The sequence below is a fragment of the Oculina patagonica genome, chromosome 4, assembly GCF_052425735.1.
Source record: "Oculina patagonica isolate OP01 chromosome 4, crgOcupat, whole genome shotgun sequence".
Lineage (NCBI taxonomy): Eukaryota > Metazoa > Cnidaria > Anthozoa > Scleractinia > Oculinidae > Oculina > Oculina patagonica.
This window is the reverse complement of record NC_135761.1, coordinates 1,001,988-1,022,852: the sequence shown is the minus strand read 5'-3', so window position 1 is coordinate 1,022,852 and position 20,865 is coordinate 1,001,988. Positions and strand designations below refer to the sequence as shown.

At 34.6% G+C, this 20,865-nt stretch overlaps 2 long non-coding RNA genes across 2 annotated transcripts; both read left to right on the top strand.

Annotated features, from left to right (window-relative positions):
- Positions 1-3,427: 3,427 nt before the first annotated feature.
- Positions 3,428-8,601, top strand: LOC144649124 (uncharacterized). The gene is made up of 2 exons (XR_013569843.1): positions 3,428-3,597; positions 8,338-8,601. It is a non-coding gene; the product is annotated as an uncharacterized LOC144649124 (long non-coding RNA).
- Positions 3,785-5,970, top strand: LOC144649107 (uncharacterized). Its single transcript, XR_013569827.1, has 2 exons — positions 3,785-4,102; positions 5,748-5,970. It is a non-coding gene; the product is annotated as an uncharacterized LOC144649107 (long non-coding RNA).
- Positions 8,602-20,865: the final 12,264 nt, after the last annotated feature.

Sequence of the window (20,865 nt, the reverse complement as noted above, 5' to 3'; positions counted from 1 at the left end):
GTGACATTGAAATCACACCAAAACCCGGAAACAAGATTTTCATCTCTTATCACGAATATGAAAAGGTTTCATGAATGTTTTCGTCTGTGAAAGGTCAGGCAAGCTTGAAAGATCACGAACGGTTTCGAACAAAGAAAAAAATCAATATAAAGATAGCAACCTAATAAGCAAATACTGATTATTTTACACCGTCCTTGCCGCATTTTCAAAATGGATTACATTTAGCTTTATATTTCACAAAAATTACTATCGCATGTTGCCGTAAAGGCGGAGGGTTACTGTGAGTAAGTTGGATAGATGATTTGTTCATGTGCCTTGGTTATCAAACGAATATGCGCCAGCACGTAACAACAGAAAAAAGACAATAGTGAACATTTTAGTATACATGCTTGAAGAAAAAACTTTCGAAAACTTCACAGAACAGAATTTTGATAATCCCGTATGGTTAGATTACAAGAATAACCTCAAACTGTTAATGAATATTTCCCATGCCGTAATGTTCAGGCTCTTAGACACATTCGAACGCGCTGTCTAACTTGTAACATGAAAGTCTTGAAAGAACTTTGTTGGAATTACATAAAGTGATAAGGTTTTTAACCGGAGTGCTGTAATACGTTTAAACTGCAACACGTACGTGGGAACATAAAATAAGAACCATGTGAATAGCCATGCAATATATGAAATAAAGAATACTTCTAACGTTGTTTAGTGTGGTGTTATATCTAGTACGTTGTACTTGACTTACTTGAAATGGGCCAGAGTAGTACGTGGTAATGTGCAGTTAAAACTCGTTTTGATCCCCTTAACTTTCCAGTCCATTTTCCTACTGGTTTTTATTTTTATCATGGTGAAGGCTACGTTCATCGCCATCGCTTCACGAATTATTTTTTTTTTTTTTTCAATTTCAATTCATGTCAATGATTTTAATGTTTAGCTTCATTCTAGCTTTTGTGATCTCTAATCTGGTTAAAGTTACCAAAGCAAGAAAAATGTCTTTCTTGTACGAAAAAATCAGGCATTATCAGCAATAAACGAAATAATAAAACCTTTCAACAGTAACAACAACAACAACAACAACAACAACACTTTATTTAAACACGGGATTCCGCGGAACTTTAAACAGTCCTAGCGTTCGTCGAAACAGCTAATTTTGCTTGTGAAAAAATAAAACATAATAACTGCTGGATACTAAGTTCACTCAGCTTGTTTTCTTACCCAGTCATGTAGAAGAAGAAAAGTACAAATGTCTCTGTTGGGTTTATTCTCATTTGTTTTGGTGTTTTCTGTTGTACTGAATTATAATTTTAAAACATTTACAATTTTTGCGTCCCTGTCAGATGCGGATTGTTAATTTTTTGGCAAGCATTTTGGGCCTGTGTAGGTCTATTCGTAGGAGCCACGTGCACACATAGTTATGAAGGGGATAATTTTTCACTGATTTTAACATTTACCGACAAATCAAATATTTATTACATCTCCTTGAGCCGAGTTGGCTCATCAAAATTGCCGGTGTATTTTCCCTTTTAAGCACTAATGTATATAACCTTTAATAAATTTATTTGCACATTAATGCATAGAAAAAACGCAACAAAGCGTTTGAGACAACCAGCAGTCCACATGCGTGCCGTCCTGTTGTGATTGTTTGTATGTTATCAATTAATTTCCCTCGAAATAAACTTAATACTTGCTGAGCTAGTTATTTTTGTTGAATAATGTGGGTTTAAAATAGCTTGTCTTGACTGTCCGCACTAAAATTAGGTTATATACAATACGAAAACATAGTCCCGGCATGTAAGTCTGCCAAACTCTAAGATAAGGACCATTGACTTAAGCAGATAAGTGAAATTTTGGGCGGTCTTTTTTGCAGCTAACGTAGGCCTATTTTCCAATATTAGTGGCAAAATGCCTACAGTATAAATAACAACAGTTTGACTTTGTAAAAACTATTTATTTTGATGATCTATAAAGAAAGATGGTTAATTTTAAGCTCGGTAGTAAAATAGGAAAATGTAATGTTCATCCTGTCATGAGCGTAGGACAAAAAATATCTTGAGTCCCCAAAGGGCATCAAACCCATGACCTCCATCCCTCTTGTTTAGGAGGTCATGGGTTCAATTCCTATCCGGGACTCAGGTTTTTTCTTTGTCCCCCACTCGGTCCCTCGGTGTTTATCTCGGCAGTTAACTGTCTCTTAAACTGTTCCTTCCTCCATTGATCGACAATTATAACTTACTCCATGCTCTACGTGAAAGTTTCATGTTTTTCTAATTAGTCATCTATACACTCCTTCACTTTTACAGTCTTCGTAAAAAAATATGATTTATCAACCTGACGACATTGGAAATGACACTGATATTGTAAACAACCTTCAAAATCAAGTTTTGTATATTGTAGTAATTCAGTCCTTTCTGGTACGCTGACCTTAGAAAAACATGACAAAGAACAATATATGGCAGCTCGTGATTTTACATGTTAGGTAAAAGAAGCGTTCAATTGATAACAACAGGCTGGGGTGAGAGACTAACTTTTACCAATTTTGTCATTAAATTAATTACAACTGACGTTAATCACGTTGCTGAATCCAATCCGTTGCAGGTCATTTGAATTACAAAGTTCATATTTACCTACGTACGTATTTGTTATTCAAATGCTGCGTTTCCGTTGCACAGTTATGTTAAAATCCCTCTCACTTCAGCTAAAAACTGCTATATAGCACAGTATAAATAAACTGCTCAATATTTCATTCCCATATCTGAAATTATAGCACTAAAAGCTCTTGAAAAGCTCTATTAATTAAAATCATAAAACCTAAAATGGTATAATATTGCTGTACGGGATTTATTTGACCACACCTCCTACTTCACAAACTTTTATTCCTCTTAATTACCGAGGAATCTGTGTTGTAACATATATCTGATGGTAAACCATGAACAGGCAGGTTGCTGTTGTATGCCTGCTATAATTTACAACATTTTGAACTTTTCCTTTTTCACGTACATCGAAGCTATAACTAAATTTAACGTCAATGCTTTATAAAATACACTGAACAGTGGGCATGACTTTCTTGATTTATGGCATATCATACAAATACATAAGGATAATATCCATCAACCATTCTTCGGGGGAGTGAAAGATCTAATCTTTCAGCTACTGTTCCTACGGTACGTGGTAAACGAAAATTGAATGTAGATGTTCACGGCTAAACATCATCCTAGCAAAATTAGAAGAAACTGCTCTTTTCCAGACCATTAAGTCATAAATTTAACAGTAGTGTTCAAAAGTCTTGGTGATCAAATGAAATATATAGAAGTTTATCTTTTAATATTCCTTGTTATCTGTCAAAAATAATTAACAGCGACCAGTGTTAATAGAATAATCATTTTCACATACCTCTAATTACCCGACTAATTATGTTTATTTATTTAATTATTGCAGATGACGCAAAAATTAAAATTAAAATTTCCATCTACCGGCAGAACTGTTTTGAGGTATTTCCGAGAGTTGGCAGTGCAAGCACACTTGCTACACAGTGGATAATGCAAAAAGAATTGCTCGAGACATAAACATAACTGAAATGTAAACACGAGTAAATGCAAGGTATGACTCAAGAGAAATATTCCTAAGTAGATATGTCATAAAACAGTCATTATATAAAAGCATTAATGACCAACTGTGATATCAAAACCTACACACATCACACTTGAAAGAACTAGAAATCTGATGAAATATTGCTTTGTCTTGGTGTAAATTAATCGCCAACTGCCGTGAAGATTTCTGCTAAAAGACGGCGGGTAATGGCTTCGTTATTGTTTGTACCCATTAGTCGTTCATATTGAATATCGAGGGATGGCATACAGCAGTTTCCTGGCACTTGAATTACAGAGTATAAAACGCAGCACTTTGTTCTTTCTTTTCATTGCTCGTCATCTCGTTGATGTTTCCTGACAGAAACTTGAAAATGAGCTCAAAAACGGTCTCTCTGTTCCTTGTGGTATCGATTGCTCTCAGTTTAGTGGTACAGAACGAAGCATTTGTACCAAACTCGCGGATGTTTCAAAACGGAAAAAGAGATAAGATGTCGGTTGCTTTGGCCTGTAAAGAGGTAAACATTTTGTTTTGTAATGTACACTAACTATGTTTGCCAGAAATGTAGGCATATATTGTGGTTAAAATATTCTTGGTAATTTAGGCTTGTTTCTTTTTTATATATTAGATTATTTTTTGTGTATTTAATTGATATTTATACAAGTTTACAACTTGTTGATATTTATAAAGTTTACTGCTAAATAGCATAAACGTGACTGTAAATAATATCAACAGGACGAAAAAGAGACTATATAGATTAACATTAATACGAATAGGAAAATATAATATTATTAACTTACGTACTACACACTATACTCATACCCTAACAATAACTACATCCACTAACAAAAACTAAATATTCTACTTACAATACCTACTTATGCTACTTGTTTTACTAACAATACCTAATATTTGTCACAATATTACGTTGTACTTGCGGTACTTAACCCTATTCAGACCGCGCATTATTTTAACTTTCCGGGACCAGGGGAGGACATTCCCCCCCTCCCCCACAATGCAACTTTAAAACCATTTGTCCTATGGTCGCCAAATTAACACAAGATGAATAACTATAGCTGACAGTTGCCATGGTGGTCACGTGGCACTAGTGTCAAAATAATTCCAGTAGCATTTTACAAAAAGTCGCAAAATTTCGTGGTTATAGCTTTAATCGTTTTGAAGTTACACATCTTCAATGTTGGGGCGGATCTCAAAGCCTCTTCCCCGGTCTGAATAGGGTCAAACTACTTACAACATAAATAAAATAAACAGTATAACAAAACAGTAGGTTACAACAATGGTGTGAAACGGAAATTAAAAATGAAATGAGCTTAGTATTGATTTTAAGCAGATAGTATAAAAAAGGTGTCTTCAGCTATGTACAAAAGAATTTACTAGCTAACTGGCTTGTGGGTGTGATAAATAATTAGAACTTTTCACTGCTACAGGGGGTGGTTCACGTTTCCTATATTTTCTTAGGTAAATTCTGATAATTTCTTTTTCTGGTTGAGCTTTGTTTTGAAGTAAACGAAAGAGTAACAAACGGAGTTAACGGATAGTATTGAGTTCGAGTTTCCAGTTCATTAAATTATTTTTCTCAAATAAAAAAGCACTGAAAAAAGTACACACTGATTCTTGGCATCAAAAAGCCTTTGAAAATATCTTTTCATTGAAGGAAAATTATAATAATAACAATAATAATAATAATAATTATAATAATAAATATAAATATATTATAAACCTCATAATAATAAACATATTAACTTTATTTAAAAGGTCATCAAAAGACATCCCAGGGCTGAGCGACCTTTATAATAAATTAAGTCAATTTTATACAAGTTATAAACTAAATAAACATATAAAATCGTCGAATTTAATTAAGTGCCTTTAAAAAATTAGATTTCTTTAAACGTAGTTACTAAAATGGATAACTCGAATCAAAAGTCGTTGCTTTTGGGTTTGCTTCACTCAGTCAACCAATTCAATTTTACCCCGAGTTTTTCAGTTCCCGATTTCCCGAACCAGTTTTTGTTTTCCTTGGAGATTCGCGAAATCGGGATTCCACTATGCTTGTTTGTATTTCAATTTCGTTGTTATCAATTTTTCAACATACTTGTACATAAGCTATGGTTAACCATTATTTTTTTGTTTTTAATAAACAGCAACAAACCTTAATCCGGGATTTCTGTGACGCAGTCCTACCTTGTCCAAGAACAAGCAAACGCACAGACGATTTCATCCTTCGAGAAGACTGGTGATTAGTAGGATCAATGACGTGTAACATGAAGATACCGATGCCTGATGGTTAATGAATACTATTTCAATCTATGAAATAATTTGTCAAACTTGTCATAACGCTAATGTAAATAAATAAATATAGATAAATAGTGATTTGGTCTATTTTTTTACTCAGTAAATCTTTATTACCCCGGCCGGGGCCCTTTTCTTGAAAGCCCTGGACACTCTGGGGCATGCAAAGCCATTTTTAATTTTCTGAGAAGTGTATAGGCCTGAAACTTTGTATGAAAAGAACCTCCGTTCATATTAAAAATATGTGAATAAAACAGCTCTGTTATCAACAAGGTTTGAGATTTTTGTCTATGACTTTCCGGGTGCGAAAACGGTTTGGGACCTTCGAGAAATTGATACCTGGTGAGTTATTTTTAAAGGAAGATTAACACATGTGGGCCATAGCACAAAAGAAGTGTCGTAACCGCCCGTCACTAAAATTTCCATGAAAATTTGGTAGCAAACTCTGATATTTTTTAAAAAATATTTGAACCCTTTAGTCTCAGTCTTTTGCTTTTAAGCCCGTCCATTATTCCTTTTTTATTGAGATGATTAATGAAATGTACTAAGTAATCCTTTGTTTAAAATATGGTATAGCCTTCCTACACGGACATCAGGTTTAAAGTGATCGATTTTAAGAAACAATTAAGCCATATATTGGGGGTGTGAAACACCTCAACTTGCTGAATACTGTTTCCACGTACAATACATAATAAACAAAAAACTGAATGGAAAAGATTTGTAAAGGAAATATTACCACAAAATAACAAAAAGAACGGCTATTTTTCTTGCTATTTACACACACATTTCATTATAATTTTGGCCTCCAACGCCATGGTCACATGAATTGCGCAGAATCCCACCTTAATGCCTACTTTTTAACTGAAAAAAAAAATAACGACCGCCAGGGTTAATTGAAAAAACATGTAAAGAAACTTTATAATACAATTATTCAACTTATCATGTTTACTAATTTCAGATAGAAGGTTATTCGAATACAAATTCAAAATTTTAATCTCCAAGTTATACCGACCATGTTGTGTTAAGTTATTTCCGTGAGATGGAATGCCTTGCTACACAATGTATACTAGAATGTGCAAAATATCACTTGAGACATAATCACAATTGAAATGTACTGGTGTTAATGGCAGGTATAACTAATCAGAAATATATTCAAATAGCTATGAAATAAAACAGCAATTATGAAGGAAATAATGCAAAAACATGAAAAATAAAAACATGTATACATAACATTGAGAAAAAAAACGAGAAATTTGATGAAATACTGCTTTGTCTTGGGATAAATTTATTGCTAACTGCCGTGTAGATTACCCGTCCAAGACGACGGGTAATGACTACGCTGTTGTTTTCACCTACGAATCGTTCATAAATAGAATATTGAGGGAAGGCATACAGCAGTTTCCTGGCACTTGAATTACAGACTATAAAACGCAGCACTTTATTGTTGCTTTTCATTTGTTGTCACTCGTTGATGTTCCCTGACAGACTTAGAAATGAACTCAAAAACGGTCTCTCTGTTCCTTTTGCTGTCGATTGCTCTCAGTTTAGTGGTACAGAACGGGGCCTATGTTCCAAACTCACTGATGTTTCGAAACGGAAAAAGAGATAAGATGTCGGTTGCTTTTAGCTGCAAAGAGGTAGACAAATCATCGTGTAGACAAATTATCTTTGCCAGAAATATAGTTATATAGTGCGAGTTAAAGAATTCCTGGCGATTAAGGTTTTTCAATGTTTAATTTTTCTGTTTTGAACAACTTAGGACTTCAATGTTTTTATTTAAAAAAAAAAATGGTCGGTTTCCTAGGTCTTACAGATATGCTGCATTAGCGTTGACCTGAACTGAGAAAATGACTACAAGTCGAATACCGCTAGCTGGGAAACGAATTTTTTAGTCGCTAGATTTAAATAAGCCAAAATTAGAGCAAGGAAGATTGTTTCAAGACATAAAGAAAAAATGTTGGTTTAAAAAAAATACTGGAAATACATATGCTGCAATTAAAGTCAAATTAACAATAAAAATATGAAGCAATTTGCTATAATTATTACAGACCCCAGAAACGCGAGTTTTTCGTCGACCATAAAACGCTAAAGACGTTTTAATTTGTTTTAGGTGAGTTGGCTGTTTTGTGCCAACACAAAGGGAATTTCTCAAAATTTGTTCTCAAAACTTTTTCAATCTTTCGATTTAATTGACCATTGCAAATGCTTGTCTGCCAACAGATATCAACTGTCCTTAAGGCAATCAAACGTTAGTAAACATGAACAAACTATCAGTGTAAGAAAAGAAAACACTGAAATTTGAAACCATTCAAGGCAAAAAACTCCCATTAGTCGTCAAATTTATTGTTAGCAGTACTTTTTATATTTCTCCCTTTCGATTATCAATTATTAAAAATATTTCTTATTTATGGTCAGTTATTTTTTTATTATTATTACATACAGCAACAAGCCTACATCCGGGATTTCTGCGACGCAGTCCTACCTTGTCTATCAGGAGAAAGAAAGCACGCAGACGATTTCTCTCTCAAGAGGACTGGTGACTAATTTAATGAATGACGTGTAAAATGAAGAAACCAACCCCTGATGGTTGATGGAGACTTTGTAGAAGTGTAAAATATTTTGCCAAACATGTCATAAGGCTTGTGTCATAAATACACTCACATTTACTGATAATCATGGTAGTAAATAAAAATAAGCTTATAGTGATGTGGTTAGAGTTTTTATTCAGTAAATCTTTACTCCAGTTGAGTTATTTTTGCAGGAGGGTTTGACGTTTTTGTATAAATTTTGCCAGTAGTTAAAGATCTTATGTCAAGAAAATTGAAAGCGTACAATTTTATCCCTAAAAATTAAAGGCAATTCAAACTTGTGTGGCATAACGCAAAGGAATTGTCGTAACTGCCTGTCATTGGTTTGCAACCTAATTAAGCCTCATAAAAAATAAAAACGGAATGAGGTAATGAATTGTTACCTCAACTCCCAAAGGAAAGGGCTCGCAACTTTCACCCCCAACTAACAGCTAAAAACTCAAGACAATTAAGTTTAATAATCAAAACTCTCACTGAGTGCGCAGGACAAAAAACAAGTTTCAAACAGACTTTTCACGTCTACGGTAATGAAAATATCACTAATATCTCAACCAAATGTATATTTTTTTTAAATCGATAACGTTCTCATCTAGACAACTTTCTTGTCTTCTGTATTTTGATATTTCCACGCGTCGATAACACGAATTTGCTTACAAATGTGCAATGATTACTTTGCAGTGGATTATTCAGAATAATCTATCCACAGAAGGAGGACTTCTTGCCTTTCAAACTTAAAGGCAATTCAAACTTGTGTGCCATAACGCAGGGCAGAGTCGTTTTATCGGGCAATTCTTGATATCAAGTTATTCTGTTTTAGCTGTAAATTACTAGAAGTTCGTTTGAAAAGAACTACAAATTTTTGTTATTTTCCGTGCATTATATAATAATGATGTGGGCTCATCAGCACGCGTAAATTGATGGTATGCTTGTGTTTTCATAATCCAGCTCTGTAAGTGTCCACAATTTGCCATGAACATTACCTTTTATTTACGTTCTGATTTATTTGTTCACCTATTTATTATCAGTCATTAGAAATATTAGGGTCGTTGATAGCTACAAGCATTTACTTACTATTTTGAAAAGGCTGAAACCTTGTTACAGTCTTGTTTCCCTTCGGAATCGCTCGTTAAGTTGGTGTATTCAAAAAGTCAAAAAAGGGGATGTTTGAACTTTCTGACGTTGCATGGCAACAAATCTTGACGCCAAAATTTTACGTTGAGAATGCTCAGAACGACTGTAGGACTTGTTTTGGGTGTTATATCGTTGTGCTTAAATAGTATTACCATATGTATTTGGTATTCTTCTATCCACCAAAATAGGCAGTCACAGTATCCCTTCCAAATAGAAACCCAAAGATTTTTTAAACGGAAATTAGCCCCACCATATATATAAGCCCTCCACAAACATAGGACCACCCGAAAGGGACGCTGAGCAAATATAAGCTCGAGGCTTATTTTCGGAATTATATGGTATTTATCGCAGAATTGATTTCTGTTCGCCCGACAAAATCAAGTTCTGCTTTTTCCGCGGTAATTTCCTTATTTTTCAGCCGGAAAATATAACTTAGATAACCATGTGATAATTTTTGGATTCTCACTCAACTCGAGTTTAATGGCTGAAGAGGGTTTTTCCTGTTGACACCTGTTAAGCTGAGAGTTTTATGGAGATAATTGATAAAATTAGAATATTAAAAGATGTATAATTAAGGTTAATACTTCAGGAAAATGGGTATCACCTGTTGCTTATGCTTAAAGACCTAAAATGGGTTGTCACCGATATATCGACAATAACAACAAGATTCGAAAGTCCGATAATAACACTTCTTTTGTTTGATTCATGGAAATCTGTCTTGTAGTTTTCCTGAATTTGCATTTTCAGTGATAGAACTGTAGCCAGGGTAAAACGTACGCGTAATAAAAAGTTAAAAATAAAAATTAAAGAAAATTTGAAGTCGCACTTCTACTGGTTCTTCGTCCACTTTCCCCGATCGAATTGGAACTTAGCAGTTTTGGTTTTTGTGGAAGGAGGAAAACAGGCGAACCCGGAGAAAAACCCTCGGAGCAAGGCCGAGAATCAACAACAAACTCAACTCGCCGGGTCCGTCAATCGAACTCGGGCCACATTGATAGAAGGCGAGCGCTCTCACCACTGCGCTATCCCTGTTCCCAATATTAAAAAAAACTTAAGCATCACATTCTTAGAATGAGCTTTGGTTTGCCAACATACAACATTCGATGAATAAAAAGATGAAAAAATGTTTACTGAAATATAAATAAAGAAGGGAGACAATTAAAAAGGAACAGTAAGTGTTAATTAATTAGCTGTCTCTGTAAAAAAATGATTTGGCAGAGGCCTTGAATTATTTTCAGTATAGCTAATTGACGCAGCATGCCATGATTCTTATGTCTTGTAACAATAAAAGAAGCCTTCCTCAATCACTTCAGAATTTTTAAAGTAAATGAAATGACATGATCTCGGCTAAAAGTTCTAATGCTGGTTCACGTGTACTGACAATCGAATAGCACACGATCCAATCTATACAAGAATGAAAGCTTTAAACATAAAAGCTCTGATTTCAACATACAAATCTGATTCTTACTAGTTTATACGTGTTAGGAATTGGGCAAGATGCGATAATTTATTACCGATATCAACTGAGTGAATTATCCCTGATGATCAATTCCTCTTTTCTTACAAATCCGCGTGCCTAACTTTGTGCCAGAAGCATAATGGGCTCCTGTTTGTGCCGAAATCTAGAGGAAATTATTTCCTTTTTACCACTTTGGGGTGCCCCAAAAAAAAAAAAAAAAAACGTTCCATAAATTAGCGATTTTTATGACGTTGCTACTTTTGCTAAATTGTGTTGTCGCTAGAAATAGATAAAAGTTTTTTTTTGGAACAAATATCTATTTCTTAGTCGACAGTGCTGGGTGAATGCCGTCAGTGTAAATATTAAGCATGCTAACAGAAAAAGAAATGTTCATTATACCAAACGTTTTTTCATACCATGGAAAATCTCGACCTTGTAAAAGAATAGCACGGATATCAAGTATGGAATATGGGTTGGGCGGTGTGATGAGATCGTATACATGGACGGATAGCGGCTACCAAAGGTGCCTGATATGTTGATGTCCAGTCTCGTCCAATAAAATTCTAACTGTGAAGCGCATTGAGCTTTGTAAATGCGCTATATAAGCACCTATATCATTCATTCATTCATTTCAACGTGCCAATGGCACTTGGGTTTAGTCAGTTTAAAACATAAAGGCGCGATTAACTTTTTGTGTCCTTTTATTTGTGATCCATGAGATTTCCTTAAAAGAAACACAGGGTCAATCTGAATCGTATTTCACTCTTACTAAAAGCGAGTTAAAATTAGACCAAAACAAGGAGCGCACGCCCCACGACATACAAAACCAACTTTTGTTAGGAGTATTATGTGTGTTATTTTAAAAAAAAGGTGCACATGAGATCGTGCATAGTTAATGTTAATGTTACTTAACGTTAATGTTTCAAGAAAAACTGCCAAACAGTTTTGACGTTAAACTGTATACAATGCATGGCAGGCCGTTAAAAGACCAAAATCAATGCACAGGGCAACACACGCAAACAGACAAATAAATTCGCCACTTGTTCTAGCTCGTTGAAACATTACTTTACTGAGTTTTGAAGGCATTCAACCTTATAATAAACAACACACCTTTCGCCACCGAAATAACATACAAAAGAAAAATAACTTAAACGTGAGTGTCGGTCTATGGCGGCAAGTAAGAGAGAAAGCAGAGATAAATATAGCTTCACTCATAGCCGTTATCACAGCCCTAAGGAATATTTTCAAGTTGATTTCACCCATAAACGTGCCGCAGAGATTATGAAGTCTTTGTTTATATCCGCGCCTTTGCGTGTGCGATAAATCACATATCACCTCTTGGGTCACTTCCTATTCGTTAAAGTTATTTAGACGTGCGCGCACAAAGTGGTAAAATTGATAATTTCTGAGAGGTTAATAAAGATATCTATACCTTTCAGTTTGCCTCTGCCAATTAAATAACCACGAGGTTTATATTGACGAAAAACAGAAAGTATTTCATTTAAGTTAATAAGTCTTTTTTAAGGTGTTTAGGTTACTAGAGTGATTTCAGTAGACCTGTGAAATAGTTATTACACTTTTAGATACTCTTACACACAAATTCCACCGTTTTCTTTTGTTTCCTTTTGACTATTATGCACAAACTGGTAAATATAGTTTCACGGGTTAAATGAAATCCCTCTATGTTGTACAGGTTTCTCTCCTGTGTATTATCCTATATGTTCATTAGAAATTCAATTCCATGTTGTTTCTTCGAGTTCGCATTTTTTTTTTTGACGTTGGAATTCGGTTAAAAGCCACCTAACTACAGTCGTAATTAAAACATTCCTAATCAAATTTTTAGTCCAAAGACATGTGCTTCCTAACACGCTTTTCATATGACTATGTTTAACGAGAAATTATTTAACTTAAGAAAAATTAAACAAAAAGCGAAAAGCAAATGAATCATTTTTCAACGTTTTACTGTGTATTGTTCGAGGGACCACCGAACTAAAATAAAACTGTACTTACTGTCGCATTTCCGTCTTATTAGATTTCTAATGGATCTTCAGTTTCCCAATTGGCTTTCCTTCTGTTTACTGATAGCCCAAATAATCTCATATTACTGTCATGAAAAGAGCACTTTGTTGTGGCACTTATAAAAATCTAGTCTTTACTGAGATTCAGAGGAAGAGAAACAGAAAATAAGAAGTGTTTGTTTACGGATCTGAGGCTCAGTGCAATTAGATTTCGCAAAAAATCAGCGTTTCATGGTAATTTATAAAGATAAATTAAAACCCCAGAGGGAAAACTCTTAAACATAAAGGAAAAACTGGCGAACGCCTTAAAAAAAACAAATAAACTCGTACGTTCATCTTTATTTGACGGGCCAGAAGGTCTCTAAAACTAGGATACGCGTATACTAGGAAGATAGACTTGGTCAAAGATGTAATATTCATTTGGTCACAAGCGTCCCACGCTCGCAACATAATTAACATTACATCTTTCTCACATCACTACCGAGCCTAAAATTCACTATCATACTTTATTTATCACCACAGACTTGGTTGCATTTGTTACAGAAAAATGCACATTCGTTTTTCCATAGCGTTCATTTTATGGAATATCCACTGCCGTTTATCACATTATTGAAAATTCTCCTGAATTTCCAAATCCTTCCATCACTCGCCCCGAACGTTTACCCTAAATTTAGCTTTGCTTGTCTGGCGTTTTTACATGTGTAATAATAGCCTTTTACGATCAGAATGATAACGAGATAACCTCTCAATAATCAATGTCACTTTTGGTTAAGCACCTGATCGATGCAAGGCAAATTTGGAAATTCTAAACATGAACTCAGAAAAGAAGGAAATGATTAAATCACAGACAATGTATAAATCACGGTAACTGACTTTCTATGGCTGGTTTTTCACTCCAAATGCGCACAAAATATGACTAACAAAAAGTTAATTATGATAATTACAGATATTGTTTCTTGAGTAACATTTAAGTAAGTTAGGAAATTACATATTATAAGTCTATTTCTACTTCCTTGTTATTCATGCTGTTAGGGAGAATGGGGATAAATCATTTTTGCAAGCAATGAGTACAATAGCTGAATCGTTTTTGTTGTTTCAAGGTGTTATTTAGCATAATGACATTAAAGGTGATTATTTCGAGAATAAATTTGCTTAAATAAACGGAAATACGATATCTAACGCCAAAACATGCAAGAAAATATAACCTTAATACAGTCTCTGTTTTGGTTACTGAGTATGCTTTTTTAAAAAAGAAAAAGTTAATTCATGGAAATTAGAAAACTTTATCCTATCGGTTCAACGCAAACATGAAAAACATAAAATTGTCGCCCCTTAGATTTTCTCATAGTTCCTCTTTGTCCCTTGATATTAAGGGCCCGCAATGATGAACCTTGATATCCACGCACGTGCTCAGAAAAAGGAAGTAAAATGGCAAATGATATTCAGCGACCATGTGGTTTTAAGTGCGGGGACAAAAAAACGAGGAGGAAACTACAAAAGAAACCTTCATTTCTCTTTGTTCGTTAATTTATCTTCTCACTTATTTCCCATTAAGGAAGTGGTTTTATCTCCAACGAAGACGCCACGCACATGTACAAAGAAGCTGATCCGATAGCGCTGGCAGAATCAAGCATATAAAAGGCAGACTTTCGTCCCAAAACGACATCAACAAATTTTCTGATCTCCGCCGTTGTTAATAGTACTCTTTGTAAATTTTTAGTCTTAAACAAAATGAACACAAAGCTTTCTTGGATTTTGTTAGCCTTTATGATATGTTCTCTCGTGTCTTGGGGCAGCACGTTTACACCAGGATCAGGGAGACCAAATATACCTGGAGGAAAACGACAAATGGCGCCAAAACCCGGCAACAAGCAAGTATGTTGTGAACGTGCATCTTTGTTCAAAGGAGCTATGGGTCAGCTATGTCACGGCATTTTAAGTTAAATTTCTGATTACTCTCAAATTGAAAGCAATCTCAAAATAATAGTTTTCTAATGTAGAAAAACACCAACCCAGTAACAAAAAACCCTAAAAAACCAAGGATGATTTCAAGTGACGAAGATTAAGACGGATTACGATCGACAAACTTGAAAAAAAAATTGCCAATTTTGTCAAGATGTGTTGTCCGCGACGTAGCTCCTTTAAGACGTAGCATATTATAACGTCTGATTAGTATCTTGTATTGAAGCGTTTTGCTCCATAAAAAGACCTCATTAGGTCTCATTAGATTATTGCCGAAACTTATGTCCCATAGTCTCAAAACTCGCAATCGCCTTTCAGTAGGCTATAGTTCTTACGAAGAACAACAGAATTGTGAAGGTTTTTTAGTTACTTCTTCGGATTTCCCGCTTGCAATATTTTGTAGAGATCAACATTCGAGTGTCAAAGAGCTACTCTTTATGCACGCCACTATGTCTGCTTTACACTGAACTGATTTGACGTAAAGATTAAGGGCTTATTTATTTATTCAACACTTGTCATCTACTTTACTTTTAGACCTTTAATGATAAGTGAAATGTAGAGCAAATGCTTAATAAAAGAAGTACATGTAGTACTTTTATGGTTCTACGATTGACCTTCGCTGGCGTTGAACATTGACAAAACGATGCTGGGAATCGGGCCCCAAAATCAAGTTATGGGTTACTATAACGGACAAAATTAATGTACATTATATAAGGGTATCTTACTTTCTTCAGATACTCTATAAAGGCATTATATAATGTACTTTAATTTTGTCCGAATCCAAGATCATTTTTTCTGCCGACTAACATGTTTGGCTAACGTTTGTGTTTTCAGCAGGAAGACTTCATAACGGCATTCTGTGAACACGTCCGTCCTTGCGCAGAAGACTACAGAAGAGGAAGTCTTCAACGAGACGCTCGACCTGCCAAATATGAAAAGTTCTGAGCTGTTGGATATTCACGTAGATAGACGGATATTTAATAGATTATAAAAATTAGATATATAATCATCTATTTTACAAAACTTTGTGTAAAGAAGGAGGAAAAGTATTATATTTCAGTAGTTATCGTATTTTTCTTAAACTTGACTATGAACAATAATTGACGCTGTAATATCTCCTATATTAAAGCTAATATTATTTTTGTAACTGAAAGATAAAAATTATGGTGAGCACAAAATTAAAAATACATGTATCTTCAAATGCAGAACTGAGTGTTATTCTCTGACTTTAGTAATGAACAAGAAATATTTACAAGTTTTTATCAACCTGTATAAGGCTTTGACCGACAAAAGATAAAAAAAATAGTTCCCTTGAATTAGCAATTTTTATGTCGAAGAAAGCTGTCGCTAAAAATAGGTTTCTCTTCAGTATAATTATCCATACATTTTAATTAAGAATCCCATTCTATGTTGCTTTAGTTTGTTCATTTTTTTTTTGTTTCTTTGTCTTTTGACACTCGGATCCGGTAACAATTTAGCTTTACTTTTTTACTGACGAATTTGCGTCTTATTGGGTTTCTAATGGATCTTTAATTCCCCATGCAGTTGGCTTTCTTTCTGCTTACCGATAACTAAGGTGATCTCATCACTGTTATGAAAAAAATCACTTGGCTGTCACACTTATAAAAATCCAGCTTTTACTGAGATTCTGCGGAAGAGAAAAAGAAAACAAGAAGTATTTGTTTACGGATCTGAAGCTCAGATTAATGAGAAGTCGGTAAATCATAGTAATTTAAAAAGATAAAATTGTAACCCCAGAGAGAAAACTCTTAAATGTGAAGGAGGAATTCAAGCATGCTGAAAAATTCAAATGATCTCCTAAAATAATATTGAACTGATGGACTTGAAGATCTCCAAGCTAGACCTCAAAAATACTACGTAGCAATATATTGGAAAATAGACTTATTTGTTGCAGAAAACAGTGGCAAGAGAAGAGAGATGAAATTTTCTGTTGTCACGAGGGTAAGACAAAGAAGAAATCTGAGTGCCCGATGGAAATCGAATCCATGACCCTCTGCACACCTGTCGGGTGCTCTGACCACTAAGCTACACGTTCATATGTGGCACGCGTCCTGCTAGATCGGCAATGTCATAAGATAGTTCCACGTGTCATAAAAACAGTTTCCCGGTTATTTTCCCAAATTAAATATTCTGGTGCATTTCCAAAACCTTCCCTCATTCACCCCGCACGTTTTACTTTAAATTTTCTTTTGTACATCTGACGTCCATACACAAATAATGAACTTTGTCAATCAGAATGATACTGAGATAACTTTTCAATAATCGTATTCACTTTTCTTTAAAAACCAGAACAAGTTTAAGAAAACGGCGAAATTTGGTAAACGTTTAAAGCAAATTTGGAAACGTGTTCAGAAGCGAACAAAGTTTCTAGGCTTGGTTTTTCGCTTCAGATGGACACAAATATGACTAACGTAAATAACGTTAATTATGATAATTACAGATACTGTTTCTTGAGTAACATTTAAGTTAGTTGGGAAATTGCATATTATTAGCCCATTTGCACTTCCCTTGTAATCCATGGCTTTAAGCAGAATGAAGATAAATCTTTTTTACTAAGCTTAGCGTACAATAGTCGAATGGTTTTTGTTTTTAGGGTGTTATTTAGCTTAATGAAATAAAAGGCAATTATTTAGAGAATGAATTTGCTTTAATAAACGGAAATACAATAGGTGAAAGAAAATAACATTATGTGATATAGCGTTTCTGTTGTGGCTACCCAGATGCACGCTTATTAAAAAAGTACAAAAATGTAAATTCTGGCAAATTGAAGAAATACATTTTACCTTGACCCCGTTCATCGCAAACAAGGAAAACGTAAGTGGACCCTTCTGGTTCTTATAACAGCCTTTTGTCTCTTGATATTAAGGGCCTGCACTGATCTTCTTTAATATGCGTGTACGTGCTTTGAACAAGAAAGAAAAATGGCAAGTGTTATTTGATCTGCAACCGTGTGATATTAAGTGCGGGGACAAAAACAAAAACTACAAAAGAAACTTTCATTTGTCTTTGTTCGTTAAATTATCACTGATCTCACTAATTTCCCATTAAGGAGGCGTTTTTTATCTCAAATGAAGGGGGGCTGACGGAAACAAACATATAAAACGGCAGTCTTTCGAGCCACAAGGACATCAACAAGTTTTCTGAACTTCGCCGTTGTAAATAACACTCTTTTTAAGTTCATAGTTTTGAACAAAATGAAAACAAAGTTTTCTTGGATTCTGTTAGCCTTTATACTGTGTTCACTCGTATCTTGGGGCAGTACGTTTACACCAGGAGTAGGGCCTGCAGGAAAACGGCAAATGGCGCCAAGACCCAGCAATAAGCAGGTATGTTGTGAACGTTCATCTCCATTAAAGATGTGGCATCTTTTCCCATCTGGTTTGCATCTTCTACTGGAAATTTGTACTCCTTAAAAACGACTCCTCGGATTATTTGCAAAAACTTTTTTTCATAGTCTCTCAAAATGAGCAATGAACTTTGAGGAGGCCATAAATATTTTTCACCGAAAAAAGCCAGAACTACTTCAATATATTTCTGTTACTACGTCCGATTTTATCCCTCAAAATAATTTGTAGCGATCTGGAATTGAAGAGGAAAAAAGCCATTAACGCATGTCACTATCACTGTTTTACTCGAATTTAATTTTGACATTGTACTTGGCATCAAGGTTAACGGCTGCTTGTTTAGTCACATACTCAGCACTTTTCAATTTGACCAAGGGGTTGTGATCAACTTTACTAGAATGATAAGAGAAACTTAAAATCAATGTTATAAAAGAAGCATTTAATGGTTCTGCACTTGACCTTTGTTGGCGTTAAAATTTGTCAAAACGATACCATAAGTTCAAAAGTCATTGAAATACGCCGGTTTATTTTTGGATATCAAGCATTCTTGAACAAAACCGAACCGATCGGAAATGGCGGACTCAAAACCTTCATAACGCTATTACCGAAATGTAACGTATCAACGAATTCAAAACATAAATGAAAACAAATCCCGAGATTGCGCAGTACGGACTTGAGATCACTTGATTTGGGGTTAATTTAAGGTCCACAAACTTTATCTGTGTTTAGTTTTTCCAGATAACCCATGCAGGCCATAATGTACTTTATATAATTTTCTCCTTGATCACTTTTCTGCTGATCTAACGTGTTTGGCTAACGTTTGTTTCTTCATCAGGAAGACTTCATAACAGCATTCTGTGAACACGTCCGTCCTTGCAAAGAAAACTACAGAAGAGAAAGTCTTCAACGAGACGCTCGACCTGCCAAATATGAAAAGTTTTGAGCTGTTGGATATATCAACGAAGATAGACCGCCATTTAATAAATAATTAAGATTAGATATCATTTATTTAAGAAAACTTTGTGTAAAAGTAGAAACATTATATTTCACTAATTATCGTATTTTCGTAGACTTGACTATGAATAAAATTATCTGTAATATCTTCTATATTATGAAACTTTTATGAAACCATAACTGTACATGTGTTAGAGCTAAATATAGACATTATTTTTGTAACTGAAATATAAAAATTATGGACAACATTAAATTAAAAATACCTGTATCTTCAAACAAGATTGACGAAGTGTTATTCTTTGTCTTCCGTGACGAATTAGTTCATAAGTTTGTATTCAAAAATAAAATCTAAGGGGACAAGGTCTGGGATGGTTTAACCAACAAGATAAATTTATCAGTTTAGATCGGTTGAAGACCTTGATGAACCAAAGCAACTGGGCAACTCTAGAAAACACGAAGAAACACGCTTGAAAAATCATCTACCCACACTAGCCTTAAAGCTGATTTCCAGTCCGTACTGCGCAGACTCGGGGTTTGTTTTCGTTTTTGTTTTGAATTCGTTGAAACGTTACACTTCGGTGACAGCATACATGAAGTATTTTAGTCCGCCATTACAGTTCGTTTCGTTCAAGAATTTCCGATGAGCTGAAACGTCGGTTTGAAATAGCATCAAGGTTCCTCTACTTGTTATTATTTGCTCTGCAAGGATATCTGGCGTTAATTATGAAGAAAAAGGTAAGTTTGTCGCGGAATTTCTAGTTTTGCTTGTAAACATTTCTTCGTGTGGGCTCACATAAACATTGCAGCCGAGATTGCGCAGTACGGACTGGAATTCATCTTTAAACGGTGTATCCTAATAGAACATATCAATCTCAGTTTTAATGTGCCCTGAAAAAAAAAGCTTTCTGCCCTATCAATAGACAGGACAGATATAACTCAATTGCACGACATTTTCGCGACGTCAAATTTTCGCGTGTTTCGAGCCTTTTTAAAATCGTGAATTTGATGTCATGGATTTTAGAAAGTGGTTTAATTGATAAAAGAAATGTTAAAAGAATTCTCAAAAGTCACCAAAATAAGTGTCACAAATATCACTCTACAAAAATTGCGAAATTGGGTTGTCACGAAATTTTCTTGTAATAAGGTGTTATTGGTTTGCATGTGACGTCATCAAAAGACCTCTACATTACGATTATTGCTTTTTGACATTAGTAAGAACATTACCATAGCCAGAGCAAAATGTGTTTAAAATCGTACGAGTCACACCCGTCTATATACCATCAAAAATCTTAGTTTTTCAACCTCGTCTTTACTATTATTTTCTATTCGTTGAGAACGGCCACCATTTTGTAATATTAGGTGCGGACCAGGGTAACCGGCTATACTACTTTGCGACAACAACAACAACAACAATAACAATCTTTTATTTCGTGCCTAGAAGAGTTTTACAATAAGTAAATACATGCAAAAAGAAAAATTAACAATAAAAAAGA